The following is a 17,641-nucleotide window of genomic DNA, read 5'->3' on the forward strand; positions in this document are numbered from 1 at the left end:
TCCTTGAAGTGACTGGCTTCAAGGCTTGACTTTGGGGGAGCTGGGGGTGGACTGGTCCATAAGGTCAGGAAGCGTCGGAAGAGTTGGAAGCGACTGAATGAATAAACAACAACAGGTATATGGGCAAGGTGGATGGATGGTATCCATGGAGTGACTGGCTTGACCTTGAAGGAACTGCGGGCGGCGACGGCCGACAGGGAGCTTTGGCGTGGGTTGGTCCATGAGGTCACGAAGCAACTGAACGAAGAATAAACAACCAATAAGCCCCCTCAGCTCCTCCTCGCTTTCAGCCATCAAAGTATCCCTATGGATGTTTTATATCGTACATTCTATTGTTTTTAGCACTGTTCGCCGCTTTGAGTCCCTGTTGAGAGAAGAAGCGTCATACAAATAAATATGATGATGACGATAAGTCAGGGAGAATCTGCGGATTGTAATAGCAAAATACCTCGTCCTCTTTCTCATAGCGTTTCCTCTCGTTATGAGATTCTTATTTCTGGGAGGGAGGGGGGGCGCACTGGGGGCCAAGGCGTGGGGAGGGGACTCGGTGGGGAAAACTTTCTGCGGCGGAAAAGGATTTGCGAAAGGCGGGCGAGCGGGAGCGCGCCCACGCACGGCGCCGCATCGCCTCCTGCCTGCCTGCCTCCTTCCCTTCCCTGGCCACCCGCGTCACGGGCCGCAAGGGGAACCTCAACCTTCCCTCCACTTCAAGGGCTGCCTTCACTCGGTGGGAAGGGGAAAGATAAGAAAACGGGAGAGAGAGAGAGCGAGAGCGAGAGAGAGAAGAGAGAGAGAGAAAGGCGTGAAGTGTGCGCAGGCGCGCGCGGACACCCCAAGACACTCAGCCTCCCTCCCTCCTTCCTTCCATCCATACGCTCTCCGTCAATCTCTGTCTCTGTCCTCCCACACGAGGGATGCTCCTCTTGTCCCTCGGCCCCAAAAGAGAGTCCCCACATCACTCCACTGGAGAGTAGGGAGGAATCTCTATAAAGGCGGGAGCTTGTGCTGCTGCTCCTTCTTGGACAGCTGCGCGAGGCTGAGGGAGAGAGAGCGAGAGAGAGGGAGAGAGCGCGCGCGTGCGTGCCCGCATGCCATGCCATGCCACGCGCGCTCCCGCCGCGCGCGCTCCCGCTCTCTCTCTCCCTCAATGTCTACAGGTAGCAGCGGCGTCGGGAGGCGAGAGGCAACCGGGCTGCAGAGGCGCCTCTGCTGGGATCGGGAAGCCCTTGGGTGCTGCCGCCTTGGACGCGTGGATGGCTAAGGGAGCTTTTTCCCCGGACTCTCCCTCTTCTCCTCCTCCTCCTCTTTTGCCCAGAGAGCGTCGGGCTTCCTCTTGATCTCTCTCCCCCCCCCCCCCCCCACCGCCCCACTTCCTCCTCCTCGTTTCCCAACCCCTCCCTTTTGGTCACTAATTTTCGAAATCACTTCGGAGCGGCTTCTTTCTATGGCATCATCATCATCATCATCCCGGCGCCCTTCTGCAAAGGACTTTTATTATTATTATTTCCCCGTCCTTTTGACAAGGATTTTCCTCTCGTGGACCCCTTCGGCTTGCCAAGTTTGTAGCCAGGCCAGGCACGTCTTCTGACATCCCCACTTGGCCCCATTGATTTCCTTGCGAGGCGGAGAGAGGCACAGCTCTCGCTTTTCCCTGCGCCCCTCACATTTTTCCTCCGCCAGACCATTCCTTCCATCCTTCCTTCGCCGCTTCTCTTCCAAGACACTTGCAAGGCTCCGGGGAGCTAATGGATACCAAAGGGCCGTCTTCCCACAGCCTCCGGTGGGGTGGCTTGGCCGAAGAGGGGCATTGAAGGCTCGGCCCCCCAAGAGAGCCCGCGCCTTCCTTGCTTTCCCTTTGCAGCCCCCAACTTCGTCTCCTCGTCTCCAAGTCTGTGTGGCTGCAGATCCGATGCGAAGGAGGACTAGTTTGAGAAGGTAAGGCATCTATTTCTGCCTTTTGCTTCTTCTTCTTCCCTCCTGGTCTTTCCGAGAACTTGATCTCTCACACCCTCCTTCCAGATCTCTCTTCTCACCACCCAGAGAATCCCTACACTTCTCTCTCCCTCTGAAGCCTTTTCCAGATCTGCTTTCTCTTGGCTTGCTTTCTAGGAGGAGAGAACCTGATGCTACCCTCTCCTTCCCCATCCCTCTCCATGTATTTTTTTTTTTGAGTTGATGCCTGCTCCACACACATCTCAAGATCTCCTGAGGAACCAAACACTCATCTTCTCCTTTCTCTCTCAGTGTTTTTTATTTGGGAGGGAGGGAATACATCCTCTCTCTTCCTCAGCCTCTGCATTCACACCACAGAGGCATGAGTATGTATTTCTTAGCCCTCCTTTTTATTCCCCTGCCCCCCAATAACCTGGAGAACTTGATGAATGGAATGAGAAGTGTGGTACCCTCTCCTAACACAGCACCCCAAGGTTTTCTCTGAATCTCTATAAACATATTTCATGAGAAGAAATCATTTCATCAGGACCCCTTGGGAACAGAGTGGTGAGGTGCCGGAGAAAGGAGACGGCTATCATATTCAGTACTGGGTTTTAACTTTGCTTTTGACAGTGTTTCTTAATACCTAAATGTATATGTTCCTATTCATTTTTTGTGCTGGTCATTGACTGTAATAAATAAATATATAGCTAGATTCCTTTAGGAAAGGGGAAGCATGGATTATGGCTTTATTTGTAGGTTTGGGCCTCTTAATCTTTTTGGAAGAGGCAGTTCCTTTCTTTTTTTTCTTTTGCTCAAGAGCTGATGGCAATGGATGAGATGTTGAGTTTTCCCAGTATGATCCCTCTAAAGCTGAAAAAAAAAAGCATCAGACCCATCTGGTTTCAAATACATGCTGACTTGACCTGTCTTTTCTCAGTCTCTTACAATCCTGGCATTCTGCTTCACCCTGGTCTGACTTCTGAGTGACCAATTCCAATCATTAGTGTGTGTGTGTGTGTGTGTGTGTGTGTGTGTTTGGGAGGGACAGAGAAAAGTCTTCTTGGGAAGAGATACTGTACATATTAACACAGTGAATGGCTGTTCATGGTGGCAAGGAGAAACCCCACTTTAAAAGGGGGGGGGCTCCTTGTCTATTTCCCATTGTCTTGCAAGAGAGTGGTAGGACCACGCTGGTATTGGAGGTCTGTGTGTTCATAGTGCTAGTTGCTAGTTACTAAGGCAGCTGAAAGACAACTGGGCGAAACAGCTGGGAGAGATGGAGGGAGGGTGGGAAGAGGATATTGAAGAACTATAGAGGAATCAGGAGGGGAGGGGAATAGAAACATAGGATACATAAAGATGAGGTCTTCCTGTTGGATCAAAAATAAGTGAGCAAGCATCTCATCTACACAAGGACCTCCTTCATCGGACATATAGTGGATTTGTATATGTATTTGAACTTAACTGAGTAAAGTGGCTGTCATTCACCTGGTGGCAGATGGATATACCCCAACGGTGACGCGGTGCTCTCTTATACTTGATTGTACTCACACTCTCTCTTACACACACACTCACACACATGTGGCTACAGAAAGGCATTGTCAACTTGAGCCACCACAGTGAAGCGCATGCCTTCTGTCACACTTGTTTTCTGTCTCTGGATCTAGCATCATCACACTCTGGCCTCCTCTTCATTCCAATATTTCTGTCTTTTGGATGTTAATATTCCTTTCCACAGTGTTTTTCCTCCCAGGTTAGTTTCCAGGAGTGTCATTCTCATTGGTTGTCTATTATTAGAGGGATGAGAAATATTCTGTAGACGTCCTTTCTCCTCTTATATGGAGGGACTAGAAGTGGTGGTGGTGGGGAACAAAGGGACGGTGGGAACCACCTGGTCAACATTTATTTGATTTGCAAAGAATCATTTGTCTTAAAATTATTTTTCCCTGGGCTAAAGTTATATATTTCACATGATGTAATTAAGAGCTCAGACAAGAAGAGGTGAACCAAAGGAAGGGGAAGAGAGATTAGGCTTGGCCTTAGCAATATAGATTCTTTTCTGTTCATCAATGTGCTCTTCGGGCTATGTTTTATGTCCCAGGTTTGTACTTGGGAAAGAGCAAGGCTTTCAGCAAGCAGCTAATTGCAGAAATATTCCGCATTTTATGACATTTAATGGTCTCTTTTTTTTCCTTTGGTCTTAAAATAAAATCTCTCTGTGCTAATAAAGCAGACTGTATCTATCTCAAATGACTTGTGCTCCTCTTTAGATAAATGTTAACATTTTTAATGCATCTCTTTCCCAAAAAAATTAATTGCTGTGAACAACTACTAAAAGGTTCTTGGTAATAAAGGTGTCTCAAGAAATGGTGGATAGCATTGGATCATAGATCTTTGGCTCTGACACACATGCACATACACACACATCTATTTCAACACTTGTTCTGTGTGGGATGATCACAGGAAACTGAGGACGTATTAGACAAGAAGGGTATGAGGTTTAGGAATGATGACAGTGGTGGGCAGCCAAAGCGGCATCAAAAATGTACATCCTCCTTGGATCAGACAAAGAGTGAAGTCACCTGAAAGACTTGCTTTAGTGATTTAACATGAAAATCAACTGTGAATCACCCGTTTTGACCATCTGATTCCATGTTTTGATTAAAAGTGGGGTGGGTGATGGTGGGCAGAGTACAATGTTGTTGTAAGCCTACTAGTTCGGGTGTTAGCCTTTGCAATCCTCTTAAATAAAGGCAGGAGCTGTGTGACATTCAGTTTTTCAGCAGAATATATTTAATGCTCCTGCAGTGCTGGAGGAAGAGGTATTGTAGCTTATGTGTATGTATGTATCTAAATGTATGTCACTCAATCCTTATACTACATCTCAGCTTTAGTTTTCTCCTATATTAATGGGATTTGATGAACATTTTCCTTCTCTTCTTCCTGCTAATAAATGCAAACTTTATTTGGAATAAATAATACAAATCCCCTATAGCACTCCCAGACCAACCAAGAAATAATAATACTGCTGCTCAATTGTTTGCTATTGCTAAGCTAAGAAACGAGCCCAGCAAAAGATTTAACAGCTTTACCTAATTTTTTCTCCTCTCTTACTTCCCAATGTCTTTTTAAAAGACTCTGCTGCTGAAACTAAAGACAAACAGTTGTATATCTGATTGCCTCCAATCATTTGTTTTAAATATATCTTGCCATGATTCAGCTGGAGCTCCATTTAACGGTATTGACAAATCATTCATTGTAGGAAAACATCATTAGAAATGTAGGCTCTATTCATCACGTGAGCTCTCTAGGCCACCTGTGTATTGAATATAATTAATCAATGAAACTAATTTCTTAACTAGAGAATTACCTTGTAGCTTTTCTGTTTAATATTTATGTAGCTTCAGCCAATAGATCAAATGACTGCTTGTGTTCTGGGGCAACTGGACAGAGTAGAAACCCGTATCTTAATCAATAGGAGTTACTTTGCATGGGCCATAACCAGGACCAGCCCAAGACATTTTGCTGCTTGAGTTCACTCTCCTCGAACACCTTACGATTGGTTTACACCAGTGATTCTCCACCTGTGGGTACCCAGGTGTTTTTGCCTTCAACTCCCAGAAATTCCAGACAGTTTACCAGCTGTTAGGATTTCTGGGAGTTGAAGGCCAAAACATCTGGGGACCCACAAGGTGAGAACTACTGGTTTACAGTATCTGTCACCCAAGAGAAGTGGCTCACTACTGAATGGTAGAGCCAGCCCAGGTTGCAGCAATCTTCAAGAAGCGTTTGAGGCTCAGTCACTGAATCATGGACCAAGAAATTCCAAATCATATCTCATCAGTGCTGTGAAATTACTATGGGGGCTTAGGTGAACCACAATTTCTCCACATTACTTCCTTATCTACGATTTTTCTATGCCACTTTTTGAATTTGAAGGTTGCAAAGTGTGAGCAGGGCAGCATAGGCAAACACACCACCTCCCCTTTCCTCATGCATGCTAGGGCCTCACTCCCAACCACCTTTATTGTGCAGAGTTTGGAAAAAATACTTTTTAGGGGCTACACCTTCAGAACTTCCCAAATACCAGGCTGTGTGCATGAAAGGAAAGCTTTTTTTATTTTTGAAGATGTTTTCTAAGAGTTCTTCATGTGCATGATTAGAGAACCCATCACGAGGAAAGGTATTCTGTTGACACAAAGGCCAGAGCTTTTTCATACCTTATTCAAATATGTATAGGATGGGAAACATTTCTGAAGCAGATGGCACTAGAAGGAGCTACAGCTTTCTGATATTTGCACACATTATTTCAATATATGGGGTGAGATGCCTTTATAATCCTGTATAGTATAATAGTGTAGGGGTGGGAATATTATGGCCTCAGAACCATTTCTATGAAGACCTATAGAATTCCTGTGATGCTCCTACCTCTTTATTTTTTGGTACTAAAGCCCTTTTAAAATCCACTAGAAATTATGCTGTGCTGTTTTGTGGGGTCATAGGATGCTCCCCAAACTCTTCCAGCTCCCCCCCCCCAAAAAAAAGGGAAACTAGAAGTGGAAATCCTACCACTTATGCAAATAGTATTGCATAGATTCTCAACTTGTGGTGTCACTATGGACTGAGAAATTAGATTGGCTGCATGTAGTTCTCAGTGTTGTTCCATAACAAAATGTCCCCAAGACCCCGGTGTTTGGATTCCTTATTATGTAGTGTGTTTGTAGGCAACTTCATGACTGATTTTGATGAATGCATGATTTCTTTCTGTCATATCATATGATATATTCGTATGTTAGGTTCTATACATCTCAATTTATTCATGCTATATGAATTCTCTGTCTGTCTCATCTGATCAGCGGATAGCTAGATAGGCCCCGACAAGCATCCCACCTCCAAATCTAATTGGTTTCCTGAGTCATGTGTTCTGAAATCCAGCTTTGACTTTGTTTTGATTTAAGCAAAATGATCAAAGCTTGGCAGTACTTTGTACAATGAACGGCTGTAATTTCATTTTGAAACTACCAAGGTATAACTAAGTTCTATTACATCTTCAAGTTAACGAGAAATAAATGTTCATGTGTACTTACAATTATTTTAAATAGATTTTTAGTTACCAGCACATGTGTGTAGCTTCAATACTTCCTTACCTGGGTATTTTTGGGACCACAAAGCTTGAGGGATGTAGTGTTATGATTTTTTAAAATCAACTAAAAGATTGAGTAGTGTATTGGTTTGAATGCTGGATGATAACTCTGGAAACCAACCTACAAATCTCCACTTGGCCATGGAAACCCACTATTTAATTGTGGACAAGTCACATTCTCTCAGCCCCACAAGGAGCCAAAGTCAACGCTCTTTGCCATGAAAAATCTTGCCATGAAACTTCCTTAGAACTGCCATAAATTGGGAGTGCTTTGAAGATACAAAGTAGCAATGATTTACTCCCATAATCCCAAAGCTAGCATGGGTGTTGTAATCCAAAAATATAAGTATTCTAAGCAATACCCAATCCTGCAACACAAAGGGTGGCTGTCAGAGTGTAGTTTAGCTAGTATCAGAAAGCAAGGAATACCTTACAAAGCAGATAACTCAAAGATAATGTGTCAAGCCACAGACAAGGTGTCACATACCTGTATTAAAGCAATCAATTAGCTAGAAAACAGTCACCTAATTTAAAGGCAGGAAAAATGAACTAGCCTTTCAAAAAGACCAATCTTCCAAAAAGAAATGGGTATTCTCATGGTAGACAACATGAGTCAAGGAGACTTTCTTCTTCTTTTCTCTATCAGTCATGGAATATTCTCAGTCTATTTAGCCCAGTGATTCCCAACTTTTTTTTGACCAGGAACCAGTTGACTAGGGACCACTTTGACCAGGGACCACTCTCCAACATCAGTACCAAAAGGGTTACGAATCAACTTTGGTCAACTTTAGATTTGGTTTGGTTATTTGGGGTGCTGATTCAGAAAATTGCATTGGATAGACCACATTAGCTTGGGTTTCTGATATGCTCTATCCAATGCAATTTTCTGAATCAACACCCCAAATAACCCCAGGAACAGGCCTAAAAATGAAGACACCAAGCCCGCTTCCAGGCGTCATATGCAACGGTTCCACTCAAGGGAAGGAGGAGGAGAATAAGCAGTTAGGAAGGTGCTTGTTTTTGCACCTTTCAGCCTCTCCCCATTGCCTCAGCACTATAAGAGGGTACCACAAGACCAGTTGCTTTCGTTGCAATGGTGTAGTAATGGTGAGGCCACAAACCATTTTTTAGTTCTTGGGGACCACTGATGTTCCATGGACCACAGGTTGAGAACCACTGATTTAGCCCACTGATGCAGTGACCTTTTGTTTATCTATTTGTCTTGATTATTGGCCTGTGTGTGTCACAACAAAATAATAAATCTTCACCACCTTTTTTCTTCTTCTCCTCGTCGTCCTATGTTGTTGTCATTGTCCCTCCCTCTTCCTCACTGTCATCTATGTTTATTTATATTCCAATTTTCCACCAAAATTAGGACTAAAGGCTGCTTACAAATTAAAATACAGTCCAATTAAAACAGAAAAGATCAGCATTAAAATGGAATGAAACTGCCAACATTTAAAAACAATTTAAGGCATATAGTTAAAATGATAAAAAGCTGTTTGAAAAAAATACAGTTAAAATACAATCAGTTCAACACATAAAAAGTATTTGCCTTCCAGTGGAAGGACTGCAAGAAGTGGTTCATTTTGTTCTAACAAAAAAAAGAAGTTCCAGAATCCGGGAACAACCACCTGCCTATGTGAATGTATAAAGCTGTATTGCATCACAACAGTCCAATGGCCCATTTTTCAGAGCTTGGGATAATAATTACTTTCTTAAACCATAAGACAGAATGATCACAATCTGCTGACTGGGGGAGTTTGAGACTTGCACTCCAAAGGTTATATCTTCCAAGCTGAGATCCCATTTAGTCTGGCATCATTTACTTTGTCTGGTAGTGGCTCTCCAAAGTCTAAGTCAGATGTTCCTTCTCCAGCCTGGCTATATAAGATCTTATCAAAAAGAGGAGGTGGTTATGCTGTGCCTTCTGCAAGTGCTTGGTCAGCTTCCCCCCCCCCCCCACCACCATTTTTAATGCTGGAACGTATTGGATTTTTGAATTATAGATAAGGTATGCTCAACCTGTAACTCCTTCCTATGCCACCCACGAATTTCCTTCAGTTGTCGAACTCTTTCACCATACTGTTTAAGAGTGTAACAAGATACAATAAGTCAGTTGTTGTGTTCCTTCAGGCTGGCTCTAACTTGTGGCAGATTTTCTTGGCAAGATTTCTTCGGGGGGGGGGGGGGGGTTGCCATTACCTCCCCTCAATGGATGAGAGAGTGCTTGCAAAAATTCACCCAATGGGTTTCCATGACTGAGCTGGCAATTTGAATTCTATTCTCCCTAACTAATCCAGCCCACAGACCACTGCGCCATGTTAGTTCTCCACTGAACCAAGCCACATGCTTATATAATTTAGCTATTACACTGATCTGCTCATGGGATTCTCATGAGCAGATCAGTGTAATAGCACTTCCTGCTGTATGAATGTGTATGACGTTACAAACACAGTAGGTTCACTTATCATGTAAGCACATTGAACGTTGTCTTATTTATATGCAAAGAGCTTTGAATATCATAGAAATGCCTACAAAAGTGTTCTCTCTAGGTCTCTAGGGCAATTCTGCGGTCAGTTTCCATTGGTTCTGTTGAAAGTGGACCATAGGATCATGCAGAAGGCCTAGAGATGACAGTTCTTTGAACATTTTCTAGGTCTCCTAGAATAATTCTATGGCTTGCTTCAGCTAGAAGCCTAAGGCATGATTCATCTCAGGTGAGATTACATGAAAACTGTATTATATGTAAGGGTCTGAAATGGATCCCTCATGTGATACACAAGCCTACTATAAAGAAAATTAAGTAGTGGGTGGGTTGTGAATTGAAAACAACAGTGAGCTGAAATGGCCATTTCTTTCGAGTACATTTTCAGGTGCCAAATTTGCCCTGGGTATTTTGACAGTTTCTCCAGGGGAAATGAAGAAATTCTATATAACCTGTAGAGAGTGGAGTTCATCGAGACACTGTATGGGAAGAGTTTTTCTTTCTTTCTGTTCCTTTTTTCCTTCAAATTTCTCTGGTATGGTATTCCATCCTGGATTTGTGTTAATCCAAACGTGAATTGAGAGATAGTGGAAAATGTCTTTTTTCCTACGGTTTTGATAAATCATTGTCTTCCAAAGGTTATTTTGAATTCTGCCTCTGAACCAGGAAACAATTTTGTGGCTTTTCTGTACCACCTCCTGAGGAAATTGATTTATTTATTTATTGAATCCAGCCCCCTGCTTTTCTCCTGGGATGGGATCCAATGTAGTTATGGAAAACTGAGTCTGACAATGTTGGGGGAATAATAATATCAGCACCACCAGCAACATTAGAAGGATGGTGTTTGTAGAACTAGATTATTTTGTTGGTAAGGTTTTTTTTGGTTACAGCTGACTCGACTGTCTTTAAGGCAATTGGTCTTGCTAGTAGACTATCATAAAACCCTCTGAGATCCTATGCCCGTGAATGCAGCCGTAATAAGTGATTCTAAATGACAGTGAATTGCAGGCAAACGCTAGAGTTCACGAGGCCAGTTCAGTAATTCATTATTGGATTGGGAACATTGCTGATCTAGGTGCATGGTAAATTAAATCTGTTAAGGGTAACTTGTGGTAGAGATAAAAAAGAAGTTCCCTTGTATTTCCTCTTGACTTTAAGCTAGCAGGAGAAAGTTTCTCCAGAATCTAATGAAAACTTTGCAACTGCACAACTCATAATTATCTGAGTCAAATGCCACCTTCAAGCTGCTACAGTTAGGGAATGTTAGATCGTGGACTTAATGGTAATAAAGCAGGCATGGGCAAACTTATTTACCATGGGGCAGCATTGTGGGCCTAGCCAGGAGGGTGGGCCAGGAGGTTCAGGCACATGGTGGGTGGGGAGGTCCCGGGAAAGGACATGGCCAAGGGGGGCAGGGCAGGGCTGGGGCTGCTCATCCCATCCTTATACTGGGAGGAAAGTGGGACACATGGCGATTGCCCTGATCCACCTTCCAATCGTCCTCCCCTGAACCTCGGGCTGTTCTTTTGGCATTATGCCAGGAGGATGGTGAGACAGATGGTGGCTGAGTGTGCTCTGGAGGGTTCTCAGCCACCACGTGTTTTCCTCAAGCTGTCCTCTTGGCTTAAGGATGGGGTCACTTGTACCATCCTTATTCCGGGAGGAGGATGAGACACACAGTGGCTGAGAGTGTTCCAGAGAGCTCTCAACTTCTATGTGCCTTCCTCCCCCATCTTTTTGGTCATAGGATGTGTCAGGCCACCATGTCCTTATGCCAAGAGGACAGGGAAAATGAGGAGGGACTGAGGTAACCAACCAGGGGGCCGCATCCGGCCCCCGGGCCTTAGTTTTCCCATGTCTGTGATAAAGGGATGGCAGCTTGGAAATGTTGCATTAAAGGTGTTGTGAATATTAGTTTTGAGTTTATTAATTACATTACCAAATTTTATAAAAACAATGTTTATGTTGCTTTCACATGACAGATTAGGAATTCCTTCCTTTACGGGCAATCACTGTGATGAATATGAGTGTGGTGGGGGAGAGGTCCACAAACCAAACTAGTATCTTAACCATACCTCTAAGGCCCCCTCTATACAGCTATATAAAATCTAGATTATCTGCTTTGAACTGGATTATATGGCAGTGTAGACTCATATAATCCAGTTGAAAGCAGATAACGTGGATAGTCTCTTTTCATAATCTGGATTATATGGCAGTGTAGAAGGGGCATAAATCACAAATTATTTATCATCCTCTATGATACCAGTTTGCTTTCAAGAGTTCACATTCAAATCAAATGTGAGAATGATATGCACCAAGAGTATTGGCCTCTCTCCCTGATCTGTTCAAAAAGTAAATCAGGATCCTTAAATATTTAAGGGCCCGTTTACAGAAAAACACAAGTGCCCTCTGAATAGAAAATTGAAAGCCACAGAGTTAGTCTTTCCACAGCTAAGATGAAGACAGTAGTCTATTATGGCCAGTTGTACTTTCCAAAATTTTTTCATGAGCTTGTAATTTGAATTGATTTTCAGTGGTGATGCTTAAACAAATGCAGAATATTTTTACAAACAGAAATCTTTTTTCCCCATACATCATCAGCTCTAGGTGACAGGTGGGCGGGAAGTGCAGCGATGTTTCTCTCAGCTTTCCGATTGGCTCCAACTTCCACAGGCCACTGCGATCCCCACGAATGGCAGACCTGGACCAAACTTGGCACACATACCCCCCCCCCCCATGACCAACAGAACATACTGGAGGAGTGGGGGAGGGAACTGACCCACACAGCTGTGAGTTGTAGTTCACCCAGCATCCAGAGAGTATTCTGAACTCCACCACTGATGGATCTGGGCTATACTTGGCACAAAGAACCCCGTTGACCAACTGAACATACTGGAGGGGTTTGGGGGACTGACCTACCCATGTAGGAGTTGTAGTTCAAGCTGCATCCAGAGAGAACTCCACCAATGATAAGACTCATAGAATGCCTCTTCCAACACTAAGCCCCTAATAAAATGAAGACTTCTTCCACCATCAGGAATAGAGGTATTTCTTCATGAAAACCATTGGATCCTCTTGGAATTTACTTTTATTGATAAATTAATACGTTAAAATTAATTTGATTAATTTACTAGCATTTGCCTAATCATGCAAGGTTATCTTTAATTGCTAGTCCAAATTACAGTTTGGTAGAAGTATTTTTTTATCTTTACATTACTGAAGAAAATGAGCTACAACCTGATAGAGCAGAAAACTGTAATGGCTGATACATTTCTAACACAGTGAAACAAAATGTCAAGGTGGGACCAAGAGGTCAAATGATGCCTCGCCACAAAGGCAATTTGTTAAAGCAGCCCCTTAAGTGCTAGTGGATCTGGAATTGATTGCACCACCCAATCGATAAAGAAACTCGAGAGACCAGTGCATCTAGTCTAGTGTAAGAATGCACTGTTGGCCTGACCTGAGGTTCAATTATTCTAGTGGCTAAACTGATTCACTTACAAAACTTGGGAATGGATTTCTGCCTTTGTGCTGTATTTTAATTCACTTAGTTTAGTATCCCCCGTCCATGGATGGCCAGTTCTAGAGGCCCAAGAGAGAGAAAAAAAGAACATTAAAGAGGAAAAATGAACAATTACATCCATGATCACCTTATAACCAGGTTTCTGATCCTACAGGAGAAATGTGACTCTGTGATCCACTGGCTGCATTAGGTTCAATCAAACAGTTTGTATGATTCCAGAGGTTTTCCCTGAACCAGTCTTCCACTGCCCTAAAACAAACAGAAATCAAAAATTGAGACTTGCATCTCAGGAAGAGTCCTGGAGAAACAATTGTTCATGTATATATCTCTTGAACTCACAGTTCTCCATTTTAATATTATTCCTTCTTTCCATTACACCTTGTTTGGGCCTTGTTAGCATTATTACAAAACTAGAAATTATCTTGTGGCCTTTATGGAAAAATGGCCATAGTCACTGGATTTAACTTATATTCTAACAATTCTTCAAATAAAATTGCAAGCAAAATAAGTAACAGTACTGATAGGCACGATCTACCCATTTTTAAGAATACTATATCTGGTTCTGAGCACCACAGTTCAAGAATTATATTGACAACCAATATGTCCAAAGATGGATAACTAGGATTGTAAAGAGCAAGCCTCATAACAGATTAGGGTATTGAATATGTCTAGCTTGGAGAAGAGAAGATTGAGAGATGACATGATGGACAGTTTTACATGTTTGGAGAGATATCGTGTAGAAGGTGGGCCAATCTTGTTTCATGCTGCTATAAGTCTAGGACATGAACAAGTGATTTCTTTACAAAAAAAGTGACCTCACCTAAACATTAGGAATATCTTCCTGATGGTAAGAACTGCTTGACAGTAGAATAGACTGGTTTAGCTCTTGCAGCTCTTTCCAGTTCTAAGATAAGAAGATGGCTATTGTAATAAACCAAAGGTCTATCATCTACTGTTTACTGTAGCTGGCACATTGCTTTTGAAAAAACTGCAAAAGAAAATATAAAGGCAATAGTCATGGCATGCTGCTGTTCTCCAACAACTGATATTCAGAAGAATGTGTCCTCAGAGGCTGAATACTCACATTGCCATCTTGACCAGTGAGCATTGATAAACTTAGCTTTTATGAATTTGTATAATCTTATTCGTAATCTGGTATTAGTAGCCATAACATCATGTTATGACTGGAATTAGTAGTCATAACATCTCATAGAGAAACCATGTACTTTGTATGTAATAATACCTCTATTTGTCTGCACGGAATCTTCCACTGTTCAGCTTCACTAGATAATTCCCCTATTTCCATATGATCTATTATCCTTATTTACTTCTTCAAAATTAGCAATTGTCATAAGCGCTAACCTTTCTTCATTGGAACATGAGTCCAGCCTCAGTTATTTGACTTCAGTAGTCACCTTTGTCACTTTGCACTATATTTTTGAACTGGAACAACCAGAACACAACACAATATTCTAATTTTAGTTGTACTACCAATTTGTTTAATGGTAGTATGATAGTAACAATTCTATTTTCCATAATGATCTTTAATGTTATATTTGGCTTTTTCACATCTCCTGCTCACTTGGCATTCTGTTCTATTCACCACAACATCCAAGGTCAATTTCCTGATCTTTCATTGTCTACTCAACCCCATAATATATATGTGACTAAAAAAAATCCTTTACCCTTTACATTAGTTGATGTTTATGTACATTAAATTGGTTTGCCATTTTATTGACAATTCACCTAATTTGGAGAGTTCCTTTTGGAATACATGCTGTACAATTCACCAATCTCAACACAGATTTTTTCTTAGGAGACCTCACAATTTATATCTTCAAGTTAGAAAAAGCAGCAGTTCCTTTTAATGAAGACATAGGCTTTAATGTAGGTGCAGTTACTGAAGCAGAGGACTGGGGAGAAATTTTGTGGACATGCATAGCCATGACCTATGTATTGCTTGGCATGGTCAAGAGATTGTATGCCTTCCTGCCTCCTTTTGTTTGACAGATTTTTGTGTGTGAAAGGAATAAAAAGGCAGTCTTGTAGGCTTCTTGCTGAATGTTCTATTATGGCGGTATTTTGGTGGACCCCCGCCAGAGGTACACCAAAATCATTTAAGCTTTGCAGAATGGCATGTGCTGGCAGCTTCTCTAGATGTCTCCTTTGACCATATGCTCTGCTTTATATTTAGTGGCAATGTGAAGTTTAATTTCTAAAAAGGAAAGCCTTTTCTAGCCATGGAAGATCCCCACATCATTGACAATACTACTCAGGAACAGGAATGGAAGGGGAGGGTTGGGGCAAGCACATTTCAGCCCAAATTCAGATGTTGGCCCCAACTTCAGCAGACTCATTAGCCCACTGCCATCTCTATTTATTCATCATGCCATCAGAAAGACTATATAGGAGTTGGATGTAGAATTCTTTCTTGGAAGAAAACATCTTGATTAGCTCAGGGATTCTGGATCACAGAGAAGACTACTGTGCTCAAATAGCTGTAGAAGTGTAAAACCATATCTTTTTGACACTTTGGGCAGCCACTGGTTTGAAGCCAGGATGGAACCACCTTCTTGACAGATATGTAGGGGGTTTAAAGCATCCTAAAGTTCAACAATCTTCTGGGTTGGATTTCTCATGTGTCTTGTCTCTTGTTTTGTGTTTTCATTCTGGGTGTTGGAATCTTCATTCATGAATCACTTCCACCAAACCTGTAATGCTCTGCCTTTCTTCAGTCAAAGCTAGCTGTCTAGAAGCATGTTAACTTAGCTATTTGCATAGTTATTTATTTATTTCCACTGTAGAACACTGTTCTGTAGGAGAAGGGGTGGGGAATATCCACAGTTCCCGCTGGCTATCCAGCAGCGAACTGCTTTTGAATTCTTTTTGAAGTCTGCTGGAGGTACACAATGTTTAAACATGGGGAGTTGAAAAGGATATTATGCAACATCATCTAAATTACTACACAAGGTTTCCCTCTCTTCTTAAAGTTTCATTCTATTAATTTCTGTTACTCAGTAGACTTAAGCAGTTCAGATAAATAGAACTTAATGCAATTACTCTCTTTAAGAGCTCCACATTAGTTGGTGTTATTTGATGTTGACTGCTTCTTGTCTCATATTTCCCTTTTGTGTTCAGTGTTTTCTTTGGCAGAATTAACTTATCTTGCTGTTTTCAATAAAGTCTCACCTCCAGCTGAGAAACGTTTAACTTTAAAAAAAAATTCAAAAAAAGGAATCAGTGAGAAAAACCCTCTGTGCCTCTAATTAAGCATATTTATTAGAAAATTAAAGTTAAAAGGGGCTTAACTGCAGATGAAGCTCCAGCAAAAGCTATATACGGCTGGCAATTTTTATCATTAAATTGGTGGTACAGTGAAAATGAAAAGTCACTCTGTTAGAGGAGAAGAGCTTCAGATCCATTCAACGGTGCTTATTGTTAGCTATTGCTCATGTTCCAGGGGCACTCAGAGGCCTCTCTAAAACTCATCAACTCACCAGGCTAAGCTGTGTGCAAATACCTAATGCAAACTTCTCAATTCAAGAGGTGCCCTCCCGTCAATGGGAGGGGCAGGCATCTGTAAAGTGAAATTGTGGAAGCATGCAATAAGTGGGCTATGACAGATTTAGAATCAAAATCTGCATAATGTAAGAGTGTGCCAAACATTAGTCCATTTCCATTCTGAGGTGTGGGAAAATCATACTTTCAGAGAAGCGATGTAATATCAAGCTTTCACTCTGATATTGTTTTCGTTTTCCTTTAAGCCTTGCTTGCTCCCTCCTTCACCATCAGTTTTATTTCTTATTTCTTGTTTTTTTCCCTTCATGGTTCATTCACATGGGCAATCCCAGCCAATTGTTCACTCATGTGTGGAATGAGATGACATCAGTTTGACTGTTGATGTCAGTGAAGGCGAATGAAAGTAATTGAGAGTTGCTCCATGAGTCAAGTGGGAAGAAGTAGAATTCAAAGACATAGCCATGTTAGTCTGGAATGTCAGTATGCAAAGTATGTAGCATTTTAGAAACCAACTTAGAGAATAAAGTGATCACATAAACTTTAATAGATTAGGAACTTCATCAGATGTAGTTGGGGAAAATGGGGGGTCTTCTTGAGTGTAGAATCATCTTCTTTGTGTAGGATTGCATCTTTAAAGAAGACAAAGAATTTACTTATTTCCATCAAACAGGATTGCTTCCTCTCACCTCAACTGTCCACTTAGAGGAGACCCGAGGCACCATTCTTAAGACAGACACCATTTCTCTGCATGGGCTTCTCTGCTCTCCCTCCCAATCTCCTCACTCTCAAGGAGACAAAAGGCATCATTCTTAAGGCAGATCCCCTTTTCTTGACTCCTTTGCTCCCAATCTCATTACTCTCAATCATGAAAGTCCAAAACTTAAAAAGCTAGCAGTAGCACAACTTCAAAAGCCAAGATTACTATGAAGGCGAAATGACAGGAAAAACAGTGGTGATATCTTAAAATGTTGGTATTTCTAATGAATTAATTTTTTAAAAATTACCATGTCAGGATCATGAAGCAGGATTTTGG

At 42.0% G+C, this 17,641-nt stretch overlaps 1 protein-coding gene across 1 annotated transcript in view; it reads left to right on the forward strand.

Moving 5' to 3' along the window:
• Positions 1–1,795: 1,795 nt before the first annotated feature.
• Positions 1,796–17,641, forward strand: part of nlgn1 (neuroligin 1) — an 816,109-nt gene continuing 800,263 nt past the window's right edge. The window contains exon 1 of the mRNA XM_008106015.3: positions 1,796–1,935. The gene's annotated coding sequence lies outside the window, so the exon portion shown is untranslated. The remainder of the gene's footprint in view (positions 1,936–17,641) is intronic.

The sequence above is a fragment of the Anolis carolinensis genome, chromosome 3 (assembly GCF_035594765.1).
Source record: "Anolis carolinensis isolate JA03-04 chromosome 3, rAnoCar3.1.pri, whole genome shotgun sequence".
Lineage (NCBI taxonomy): Eukaryota > Metazoa > Chordata > Lepidosauria > Squamata > Dactyloidae > Anolis > Anolis carolinensis.